The sequence below is a fragment of the Myotis nattereri genome, assembly GCF_964212035.1.
Source record: "Myotis nattereri genome assembly, chromosome: 9".
NCBI classification, from domain to species: Eukaryota; Metazoa; Chordata; class Mammalia; order Chiroptera; family Vespertilionidae; genus Myotis; species Myotis nattereri.
Window position 1 is genome coordinate 4,673,776 of NC_138084.1, and position 12,133 is coordinate 4,685,908.

The following is a 12,133-nucleotide window of genomic DNA, read 5'->3' on the forward strand; positions in this document are numbered from 1 at the left end:
GGCCACCGGCGTGTCCAGCTGCAGCGTGGCCGGCTCGGCGCACGACAGCGTGAAGCGCAGCCGGAGGCGCCCCTCCGCCACCAGCAGCTCCAGGAAGTCGCAGTCGCCGCCGTCGTCCAGGTAGAGCAGCAGCGCGCGCGTGGCGTTGGTGCGCAGGCTGAAGCTCAGCTCCCCGCTGCTCGCCGCGCCGGCCCAGCGCGCGTAGCGCGCCCACTGCCCGGGGCCGCCGCCGAACTCCAGGCCGCCCGCGCCCGCCGCCAGCGTCAGCAGCACCAGCAGCAGCGGCCACGGGCTCCCGGGCGCCATGCCTCCGGCGGCCCCGGCCCCGCCCGGCCCCCGGCCCCGCTCAGGCTTCAGAGCCGCGGGCGCATGGGGCGGGGAGGGGGCCGGGCGCCCCCCGCACCGAGCGGGGCTCCCTGGCCGCTTCACCGTGCCATGGGCCTGGCCCCAAGGCGACACACGCAGAGGCCCAGGTGCCGGCTTCCCCGAGCCGCGGCGGAGGCGCCCCTCCCCGGCTGCGGGCTCCGAGGGGAGAGGCGGGAGGGATGCCTGCGGGGAAAGAGAGAGGAAAAGGTTCATGAGGGGTTGGGGGAGGGGGGCGGGCGGTGCCTAGCTCCCCTTCACACCCGCAAGCGCGCAGTTGTTTCCCGTTAGGACTTGAGGGTGCCTCGGACCTGGAGGGCGAGCGCATTGTTGGTGTGAGATGTGGGCAGGTAACACCTTAGAGTCCAGCAGGCGCCCGACGCAGAAGCCCTCACCCCACCTCCTGTCTGCGGGCGGCCCAGCCCGCCCTCCCTGAGCCACCCAGCCCTAAGCATGGCTCCACCACAGCCACAGCTCCCTCTCATCAGCTCCTGATGCTGGATAATGAAGTGGCTAAATAATTCATTGGGATTAATTAAATGTCAATTCGTCAATGGTATCAATGGCTGGGAAGGGGCAAGAGACAGAAGCCAGCCAGGGCGCAGGCATCCAGGACCAAGCCCTCTCTATCCAGGCAAGGACACAGGCATCTGATTCCTTTTCTCCAAACCCCCACCCACCCCCCAACCCCACTCACCCTTTCCTGGGCCCCAACCCCACTGCTCACCAGTCCAGATCCTTCATGAACCTAAATGTGTCACCCTCAACCTCCATCTCCCAGTCCTGAGCCTCAGACTTGGCCCCATCCCTGCGTTCTCTTCCCCTCCTCCCCGTTCAGGGCTGGGGGAGCCACCAGGAGGCAGGCAGGCTCATTTGCATAAAATTGCCTTTCTGAAATGATTACCCTTGTAACGGGCTGTCAGAGAGCAATTTATACCCCACGCAGGGGAGGGGAATTTGCATCTCGTTAAACTCCAAGTCGTAATTATTTATATCCAACAACCCTCCTGAATATTGCATTGATTTTATTTGGGGGAGGAAGGCAGGGGAGGAGGTGGGGAGAAGTCTGAGAGAGAAGCAGGGAGGGGCCAGAGTTTGGGACGGGACGAGACAGGGAAAGATGGAAGGGGGAAGTGGAAGGAGAGGAATGGCATGGAAAGTGACAGAGACAGAGGAGTAATGGAGGAGAGAGGCGGCCTGATGGGGAGAAAAGGAATGAGAAGATAGATAAAATTAAATCCCAAATTCAAACAGCATTTGTCAAGGCCCGGGATGCTGGGCATTTTTACAAATGTCATTTTACTCCATCACTCTGAGAAGTCCCATTATTCCCATTAACCGCTGGGGAAACCTGCAGAGAAGTCTAGGGACTTACCCAGGGTCACACAGCTGGTCAGCAGGGAACTGGGACTTAGACCCACATCTGTCTGATGCACATCTGTCTCCATGAAGGAGACAAAAGGCAGGGCAACCACAGGTGTAGCTCAGAGAGGTGGAAACCAGAAGAAGAGGAGGTGGGTGGCTTGGAGAGGGAGGAGGATGGAAGGGTGTGGTGAGGAGTCAGAGAGCTATGTAGGAGGAAGCAGGGTGTCTGAAGAAAGAGAGAAAGCTAGGGTCTCCCTAATAACATAGCGAGGGGGAGGGCAGGGTGGTTGAAGTGACGTGAGTACAGGAGGGAGAAGGGGTTGGAAGCCTTCAGGAGCCGGTGTTTAGGGAGCCATCCCCAGTACACCCCCAAAGCCCAGCTCTCAGGTCCTTCTATCTGGCTCCTTCTGACGCTGCCCCACCCCCAACCCTACAAACTCCAATAGGGACTCCAGTGCCCCTCCAAGGGCTGGCTCTTCCCAGGCGGGGCAGAGGCTGTGAGGCAGCCCCGGAAGCAGCCCCTCTCCCTCTCAACACTGCCTGGTTATATATAGCTTTGCCACTGCCTCTGCTCATTGGGTAATGGAGATAATTAACATGCGCGGGCTAATTAGCCAATCAAATTAAATGCAGCACCTGCTCCCAGTCTGATTGACGCCTTTACCCCCACACACATGTACCCCCACTCCAGTTCAGGGCAGGGGAGGGGGACCCTCAGGCTTGGGGGAGGGAAAGGCCAAACTCCCCTTCTCCAGTGACCCCCAGATGCACAGCCCCTGAGCGTCATGCTCCCTCCCTCCCCTGCGGGGGTCTTGGTCTCAGCCTGGCCTAGCCTCTCTCAGCCCCCGCCAGCTCCCACCTCCGGACACTATTTTGGGGAGGGAATTAATTAGCTATCGATTTCCGCTAGCAGAGGGAATAGGATTCCGTGCTGCTGTCCACTCACCCCTCAGCTCAGGAGAGGGAGGGGATTTCAGTTACCCTGCCCTACCCCCAGCCCAGTCCCTCTGTTATACATCCCCACCTTCTGGGGAGATGGCAGAGGGGTGCTTGCTGGGAGCCTGGGGGCAGGGTCTCCCTCGTCCAGGAAGTTGGCCGGGGACAGACAGAGTGAAGGATGGTGGAGAGGCCTCCAGAGACTGGGAGGTGGGGGCCTGCGTCCTGAGAGCCAGAAAGAATGTTACCTGACCGGGGGAGAGAGGTTGGCAGCAAACGAGTGACTCTAGGAGGGGGTGACTCCACTAGAGTCTGCGTGTCCCAAGATATGGAGGGACAGTGTGGGAAGGAAGGGGGTGCTATGCACAGGCGTGTCTGTGAGCCAGCTGTGGGGACAGAGGCAGAACTTACAGGTGCCTCCTTGGGAGGGAGGCCAGGGTCTGGGCCTGCAGCCCCTCAAGGCTCATTACTCATTCTCCCCACAGCCCGCAGCTCTGCAGCACCGGCCAGCTGGGCTCAGTGCCAGGGGCAGAGGGGCTGCAGGGCTGGCCAGGAGGAGGCCAGGCCCTCCTTGGGTCCTCTCTCCAGGGACCATGGGGCAGCTTTAGGCTTGCCAGGCAGACATTATCCAAAGAGGAATGTGAGCTAAGCGACACCAGGGTCCTTCCCACCTCACCCACCCTACAGCTCCCAGCACACCTGCCGCTCTTCACCGTTCTCCCCCCCCCCCCGCCCTCCACCTCCACGCCCCAGGGCCAAGTTTCTGCTGACTCAGCCTACAGCCCACCCTTCCTCCCAGGACGCAGGGGGTTCCCGCTAATCTCTGATGCCCCATCCTTCTTCAACTCCTGGTACATCCACGGCGCCTGGCCTCGGATCTTAATGGCCAGGGCCACTGCCTTGCACAACTATATCAAGTCTCCTGGAGTCGTGCAAGGCCCCTCGCCCAGGCTCATGCAATGCAGTGGAAGCCCCCTGCACCCACAGAGTCCAAGCACTGCTCCCCAAGACCCCCTCTTCTTCTCCAGTGTCCACTGCCAGTGCACAACACTGACTGGCCGGAGCAGCCTTGAGATACCCTGCCTGCTGACTGACGTCACTGCCCTGCACACTGCTGGCCAGGGCTGCCGCCCCCTGGGGAACTGACCTCTCATGTAATCTGGGATTCTGCCCTCGGTCAGCTCCCAGCGCCCCTGCCACAAGCCAGTAGTGATGGGAGCTGGAACGGGTGGAGTTGAGGTGAGTCGACGGCTCTCAAGACCTTGTCCTGCTCTCTTCCCCACTGAATCCTCTCCTAGATTACTTCTGGCTCCTCCTCGGCTGACAACTGCTCACCTTCCATGGCCAGGCCAGTGCCACTGTCACATCCGGGCTACAACTTTTGGGCTCCCCACTGTGGGTCAGGTGCAGGCTGGACCAGCAGGTGCATTTAACCCTCTAGCTCCAGGAGGTAGTTGTGTCACCCCAGGCGTACAAACAAGGAGCCTGCACTTAGAATGATGAATTCATTTGCCCAAGTTCGAGTGCAAGTAAGCAGCGGCCTTCCTCCTACCCAGCACAGGCCACAGGCCACAGGCAGTGACGGCTCAGAGCCCACCTTGTCTGATCGGGCCTTCACGGGCCGCTGCCCTCTGCCGATGAGCCAGACTCTGAGTTTGCCCCTAGGCCTGAAAGACAGACCTCTTAGCTAATGGAGTGCATCCCTCTCTCTTTTTTCAGGTGGAAATGGAGCCCCAGCGAGGGGCAGTGACTGCCCAGGGTCACGCAGCAGAGCAAAGCTAAAACCAAGGCCACTGGCCTTCCATTCTAGATGCTTTCCACTGTGCCTGCTCTTCCATGCCTGGGCCTCCCCGTCTGACCAAAGGCCAAGGCCCGCACCCACCAGTGCAAACTGAGCAAATGGATGCAGTTCCCAGGGTGACACAGCCCACACTCACCCTGGCCAAGCCCTGGCCAGGGGCCTTCTCCCAGCATCCACTCAGCCCCTTCTCCGGTCACATCCACACCACACTCACTCACACACTCACTCACACTCACACACCTCCAGCCATGGGAGTGCCCGCCTCCCTCTGGCTGTCCTCTCCGCTGCCAGCTCCCTCTCATGCCAGCTGGGAGTGTGACAGCAGGGGCCTCCCCCGGGCGCAGGAGGAAGAGCTGGGTTTACACACATCCTGGGGCCCCAGAAGGCAGCGTGGACAGGTGGGAGAAGTGCTGTTATGAGGAGGGAGATTTTGGCTCGGGATTAGAGAAACTTGCTGGCAATCCAGAGCAGCCAACAATAGAGTAGGCTGCCTCCGGGGGGTGGCACAGACCTCGTGTGTGGAGGTGTGTGAGCCGGGGCAGGATGACTACTGCTCAGAGGCGCTCAGGACGGGGCTTGTGAGTCACACGAAAGGGGGACATCCAACTAGCAGAGCCCGGAGGTCCCTTCCAGTCACAGAATGTGTTTTGGGGTCCCCTCTCCTCCCTAAAACCTTTGGCAGAGTTGGCGGGCTGCAAACAGTCCCCACCTCCCCTCCCTGCTCCCTCCTCCCTCCTCCCAGCCCTGATGATCTAGAAGAGACAGAGCCCTCCTGCGTGTCCATGTCCAGCCACACCTCAGCAGTGGCAAACACAGGTAGTGCAGTGGTTAGAGGCGCTGAGTCCGGGGCTGGGTTCAAATGGCAGTTCTCCGTTTGTCTAGCTGTGTGACCTTGGGCCAGTTCCTTAGCTTCTGTGAGCCTGGGTTTTCTTATGTGTAAAATAGAGGAAATAATGGTGGTGTCAAAATTAATAAATGTAACGCATTTAATACAGTGCCTAGCATAGGCTGAAGTGAAAAGTATGTGCTATATTAATGAGTACTTTTAAAACTCCTCATCTCAGCACTTTACAGTTTGCAAAACTCCATGTGTCTCGTGTTTCCTTTGACGCTCACCAGGGCCCAGCGAGGGAAGTTAGCAAGGCAGGTCTTACCACCGCCCCCTTTTACAGACGGTGAAACTGACACTCACAGAGGACCCCCTCCCAAGGTCATACAGCTTGTAAGTGGCAGCGTGGGACTCAGATTTCTCACCCTGGGCCCTCTCCTATTTGCTGGCACCTCCCCCTGCCCAGGAAGGTGGGAGAATGGAGGGAGGGGCCTGAAGACTGGCGGGAACCCCAGCAGCAGGGCTGGGCTCACAGGTCCCCCGGAGCAGGTCTCTGTCCACGAAGAGAAGCGTGAAGGGGGCTGGGCACGAGAGGTGGCAGCTTGAGGTGCGCTGTGAGGAGGCTGCTGCCAGGTGGGCGGGCTGAGGACCGAAGTGTAATTGAATGACTTGGCGGAGTTGGGGTGAAACACAGTTGCCTGGGGGCAGAGGGGTAGGCAGTGGGAAGGGTGAGCTCACCCCTATGCCCACCCCTGTGCTGGGCACAGCCAGGGGATTCTGACGGCCCAGCCATGCAGAGGGGACAGGTGGATGTCAGGGCAGCCTGTGAGTGAGTATGAGGCGCCTGGAAATGTGGTCTCCATGGCAGGCACGTGTGTGCACGGTTATGACAATGATGCCCCGGGCGGCTCTTCACTGCGGGCTTTACGTGTTCCTGACAAATGCGTGAGACCAGCACAGTTCGCTGAGCGCTGAGCACAGCACCCGGCTCCCAGCAGGTCTACAACCAATACACTTGTTACAATGATTATTGTCATAACCATCTCCTCTAGCCCTTAAAAAAAAGAGAAAGCCCATGAGGTAGATATGAGGACCCCCATTTTACAGATGAGGAAACCGAGGCCCGCTGAGGGGACAGAGCTGAGCCCGGGTGGCGTCACTCTCACCCCACTCCACCGTGTCAAATGGTGGTGGCTTTGTAAGTGACGAGGTGCCTAGCCCACGCGGAATTATTTGTTGAATGAGTCTCCGAGAGCTCACAGGCCCGCCGGTGTGGACAAGGCCAGGCAGGGAGCGCACCAGCAGATGGAGCAGCAGGGTTGGCTGCCTGTGAGGCACAGTCAGGGTGTCCCCGTGGGGGCTGGGCTCCGGAGCGGGAATGAATGGACAGCATAGTCAGCACGAGGCAGGAGTAGGGCCCTGAGGGTGAGGGTGAGTGCTGGGGTGGGGCGCCTAGAAATGGGAAGGTTCTGAGGAAGGCCAGGTGTGGCTGGGTGGTGGACGGGACCAGGAGGGATTGTGGTTGTCGTCAGGAGGGCTAGGAGGGCCTGGGGTTTAGGGGGCTTTCCAAGGGGAGAGCGAGTGAGGGAGAGAGGACGTAAGTGAGAGAGAAGCTGAGGGGTGAGCCAAGGTTTACCGGGGCTGCTAGCACGCATGAGTGTGTGCCGGAGTGCGCACGTGCACACACAAAGGCCTGGGGTAAAGTGCTTAGGACCCGAGGGGCAGGTGTTACTTAGTGATGGCCTGAGGGCGTGGGAGGTATTGGTGTGTGTGGGAGGATGTGCATGGGTGGGTGTCTGGGGAGGAGAGGGTGTGTCCCAGGGAGTGAAGGTGTGTATGGAAGAGGGTAAGTGTGCTTGAGGTGACGGTGGGAACCGGGGAGGGGATGGAGGGATGGGAACAGTGAGGGCGACAGTGTGGGGTTGGGGCTCTGGGAGTGTGCAGGGGCCATGTGTGTAGCATGTGCATGGCAGCAGGCGCCTGGGGGAGGTCTCTGAGGTGGCAGTCTCTCTGGGCATGAGTGTAGGCAGCATGCTGCCAGGAGGTGTATTGTGTCCGCAGGTGCGTGAGCCTGTGTAGGTGTGGGTCTGGGTGGGGACCACAGAACATATGGATCAGTGTCGGGTTGTCTATGTCACTGGCAAAGGCAGGTGGGAGGGAGCAGCTGGACCTGGGCAGACACTGAGTCTGGAGGGAACAGAGGTCTCCAACAGCCCCTCCAGAAGCCAGCCCCTCCTCAGGAAGCCAGGTGTGGATTCAGCCCAGGCCAAGAAGCCAGCGGCTCTGGAAGGCCACCCGCTGACAGTCCCACCCCCACCCCCTGCGGATCTGAGGACAGGGTGGGTCTGAGAACACCTCCTCTGGCAGGAATGGCCCTTCTCCCCTACCCCCAGGAAGAGCCAGCACAGCCTCAGACACCAGCACGCCTGGAGGCAGGAGGAGGCAGGGACCTGAGTGGCTGAGGCACCCACGAAACAGAAGGCACCCTGGCTAACAGGCCAGCAGACCTCCCTTCTCCCTTTCTACTCCCCTGGCAGCAGATAGGGAATGCAAACCCTTCAAGTCCACCCGCCCCCAAAAGGGATGCTCAGACCCTGGGAAGGTGGGCAAGAGGGAGGGGCAGGAATGAATGGGAGGTCCTCGCCCACCCACCCCACCCCCAACACATACAAAACCGAAGGTGTACAGAAGCCCCCTAGGCAGCCAAGAGGAGTGGAGGGCCAAGAGCCACCCCCTAAGGTTGGTTTCCTCACTCCAGGTCTGGGCAGCTTCCCCGTCCACCTCCAGGCACCAAGGAGCAGCCCCTCCCAGCTCTTGCTGGTTCAGCGAAGCCCCAAATGCCCTCAGCCAGGACTCAGGTGGGGATTGAGACTACAGGAGACAGCAGCCCCCCAAAGCCAATGTTGCCTTCTAGGGCCCCTCCAGGGTTTAAGGGCTCGTACTCCAGCCCAGAGAACCCAGGGCAGATGTCTACTTCAGCGCGGGGAGGAGGCTGGGACTTGAGAAAGGTCCCCTCCTCTCTGGAGGTGGGGGTTAGCCCCGGGCCCGCAGCTTCCTCTCCCTGCAGTACTCTGACCATAACCCTGCCACCGCCCAGCATTCCCACCCCAGCGCAGCCCCCTCCTACGGATCTCCCAGTCTCCTCTCATCGCCCATCCCCCCCACAAGCTTCCCCTCCTCTTCCTCAGGCCCCCACGTCTCCCTGCTCTCCACCAGCACAGACCCATCTCTGCCTCAACACCTCGGCACCATCCCCTCTGCTCCCTCCCAATAACCTCTCCTTGGCTCCCATCCCCCAGTAAAGCCTGGTCCTCAGGGGTGCCCCTTAGTGGGGAGCCCTTGGCCTGGCCCCAGTTCCTTGCCTCTCCACTACTCTCTTTCCCCTCTCCAGCCCCCTGGCCTCCTCCCACGAAGCCCAGCTCCTGGCTGGTTTCTCCCCTGCAGACCCTTCCGAGCACAACAGCTCCCCAGCCCCTCTGGCCGAGCGGCTTCCAGACCTGGGGGCTAGCACAGACTGGGGACCCCCCTCTTCAGAGCCTCCCTCACAGCGCTGCCTCCTCGCCCCATTCCTCCCCCACCTCTGTTCACCCTTGCTCAGGGCCAGTGCCCCTTCCACAGGGAGGCTCCGACCCCCAGCCCCCAGCCGCCTAGCCTCCTCTGTCACCCAGCCAGCCTCGCAGCGGCAGCGCCCCCGCCCCCCAATCTATCTATCCTTCCAGCCTCCCCCGCCCCTCCGATCGCTTCCCTCCGCGGATCGGCTCCCGCCCCCCGCCCATCTCCCGCCGCAGCACCCCCCCTCCTTTGCCCCCCGTACCTGGTCTGGGGGCTCCAGGAACTGAAGGGTGGGGATCAGAACCCCGGAGCCGCCCCGTCTCTGGCGGGTGACACAACCGGGGCCAGCGGCGTCGGCTGCCTCGAGCCTCTCGCTCCCCGCCGCGTCCCCGCCCGCCCCGCCGCGGTGCCGCTCGGAGGAGGATGCTCCGCGAGTCAGGGCGGCTGCTCCCGCCGCCGCATCCCTGCAACACCGACTGACGGCAGCATCAGCACCAGGGCCCGCCCCCGGGGCGCGCGCATTGGACCAGGCTGCGCTAATGGACGAGCGGCGCAGCCAATGCAAAGGCGCAGAAGCCGCCAGTCCGGCGGCTCCACAGGCCCACTCCCCTCCCGCGCGCAGGACCCAGGCATCCCGGCCCCGGGGCATCCGAGCTCTTACCAGCCGCTCGCGCTCCGTGGCCCTGGAGCCCGGGCCCGCCACTGGCAGACGCTCAACCCAGCCCCAGTGCCTTTTCTGGAAACCCAGGTGCCCTGCCCTCCCGCCCGGAGGGTCGGGTCCTCGGGTCCCGCATTCCCTGCCGGCGGGCCCATCGGGCAGCGCCCAGGGGCGGGACGAGCCGAACCGGTGTGGGACCCGGGCCCCCACTTGGGGCACCAAGAGAGCGGAACCGGTGTGGGACCCGGGCCGCGGCGCCCTCTGCTGGCTATGGCCAGGGGCGGGCCCGTACCAACGAGGAGCCTAGGGAAGGGGGACCCTGCCTGCGGCTGCCGGGGGCGTTTTCCAGCCTCTTGCCTGGCCTCCACCTCCCCCCGCCGAGGGCCCCCAGCTGCCCTGGACCTGAGGAGGCAGTGTCTTTGCTGGGATAAGATCAGAGGCGGTGAGAGCGGGAAAGGCCGAGCGGGGGCGGGGTAGACCTAGGGGCTTGGGGTTTCCCAGACCTGCCTCATGGGAATCCCAGAGTTGGCAGCCTGATCCCCAGTCCTGCCTGCCACGCTGGGCTCGGGTAAGAGTGGGTTTAAGGGCAGGGACGCGACTGCCCATTGCCCTGCAGGGAAACTGACAGCCGCCCTGTTTTCTGTTCTCCCAACCATGAGCCTCAGAGTGAGGGTGGTGCTGGGATGAAGTTCTCCCCTGTGAGGGCATCGCATCACTATGCCTGTGTGTGTTAGTATGTGTGTGTTAGTGTGTGTGTGTTAGTGTGTGTGTTAGTGTGGGAGGAATGGGACACCCCTTCGCTCACTCAGCCAATGAAAGGGGGACCTAGCACCTTTTGTGTACCACAAAGTTGGACAGTGGGTTTTTGAATGAAGCAGTGTGTGTGTGTGTACCCCATGGCGCGTGCGCACACACATGCGTGTGTACCAGACCATTCTGCCAGCTCCCTCCAGGATCCTGATTTCTGTTGCAGGGTCTGTGATCTGCACAGCCAGTGGTAGTTGGTGCTTCCTTACCCAGAGGAACATGGAAAAAACACTCACATTCAACCACTAATGCATGCATGGGCATGCAGCACACACACACAGCCATGCACACCTACCCATGTGCACACAGCCGCTCCCAAGCAGCACAAGGGACAGCTGCAGAAATGCCCCACAGGGCAGGACGCCCACAGGACGCACGTGCTGCTAAAGAACACACACAAACGTGTGCACACCGGTGCCTACACACTCAGGCATGTACATGGCCCAGGGAACAGGTGCACACAGAGGGCCTGCCATGGGTCATCCTCCCCCTGAGGTACTTGGCACAGAGGGGTCAATTATTGAGTAGATGAGTGGGGACACCCACCCACCAGGGGTCTCCTCCCCAGCCTGTAATGGGGTGACGGGGGGGTAACCCAGGCTGCAGGGGTTGTTTCGTAGGGGTCAGGACAAGAGATCCCTGAGCCAGATCCCAGACCCAGGGCCCATTCTGACCTTGGAGAGACCCTCAGGCTGGCCCCACCAAGGCCACTAAAGGAGCCAGAGAACGGGAAGTGCTGAGTCAGGGCCTGTGGATGTGAAATGCCTGACCCCACAGCCCACTGCCCCACCCATCCCCCTGACCCCCTCCTCCTCCTGCAGTGCGCGCGACACACACACACACACACACACACACTCAAACGCAGATTCATCCAGGCAGGCACCGTGGCATACATGGACAGACAGACAGGTGCAGTGATTCACAGAATGTCGCTCAGACTCTTAGAGATGGTGTGGGAAGGGGTGTCAGGAGGACAGGGCCAGGAAAGAACGTAAGAGTGAGCATCTGTCTCCTGTCCCCCTCCCCAGCTCCCTGGGCCACCTTTGCCTGTCAAGGGCAGGAAAGGTCACCTGACAGCTGCTGCACCTCCCTGCCCCTCCCCCCAGCTACAAGGATGTCTCCCCCAAGGCCCAGGGTTCAGACTACCTAATGCAGTTGGGACCCACCACCTCAAGACACCCTCCCCAATTGGCCCCCACCCAATGTGGCCCTTCTCTGGCGCGAAGTCCGGGGGGACACAAGGTGAAGGGGAAATGCAGCAAACGCAGCGTGCGTGTCTGTGCACACACATGCACACACGCAATGTGAAGCGCATACACCGGATTCACACATACAACCATGAACAGACAGTCCCACGGCACATTCCCATTCCCGGGCGGGTCGGCCCTGGGCACATTTATGCGCACACACACGCACACACACACACACACACTGGGAAGAGGCCAGGCTGGGGCTGGGGGCGGTGGGGAGGGGAGGCCACAGGCTGCAGGGATGGAGGCAGCGCGGGAGGCGGGCAGCTCTGGAGAGAGCTGCTCTTCACAACACAATCACCGTCTGTTGTTATAGCAACTCAGCCCCCAAATCGTGAAACGGATATTACAGCCTCAGAGGGGGAAGGGCGGGAGGGGGCTGAGGATGGAAGGAGGGACAGAGCGGGGGACCCAATGGAAGACAAGGCTTGGGGGCCCACATGGGGCCGAAAAGTAACAGGGTGGGAGAAGGAGACCCCACTGACGAGTAGGCCAGGGGGAGTGGGTCTCAAAGGGGAAGACGGGCATGGGGTCAGGGAATCCCGGGGAGGGGGCTGAGGCCACCGCCAGGT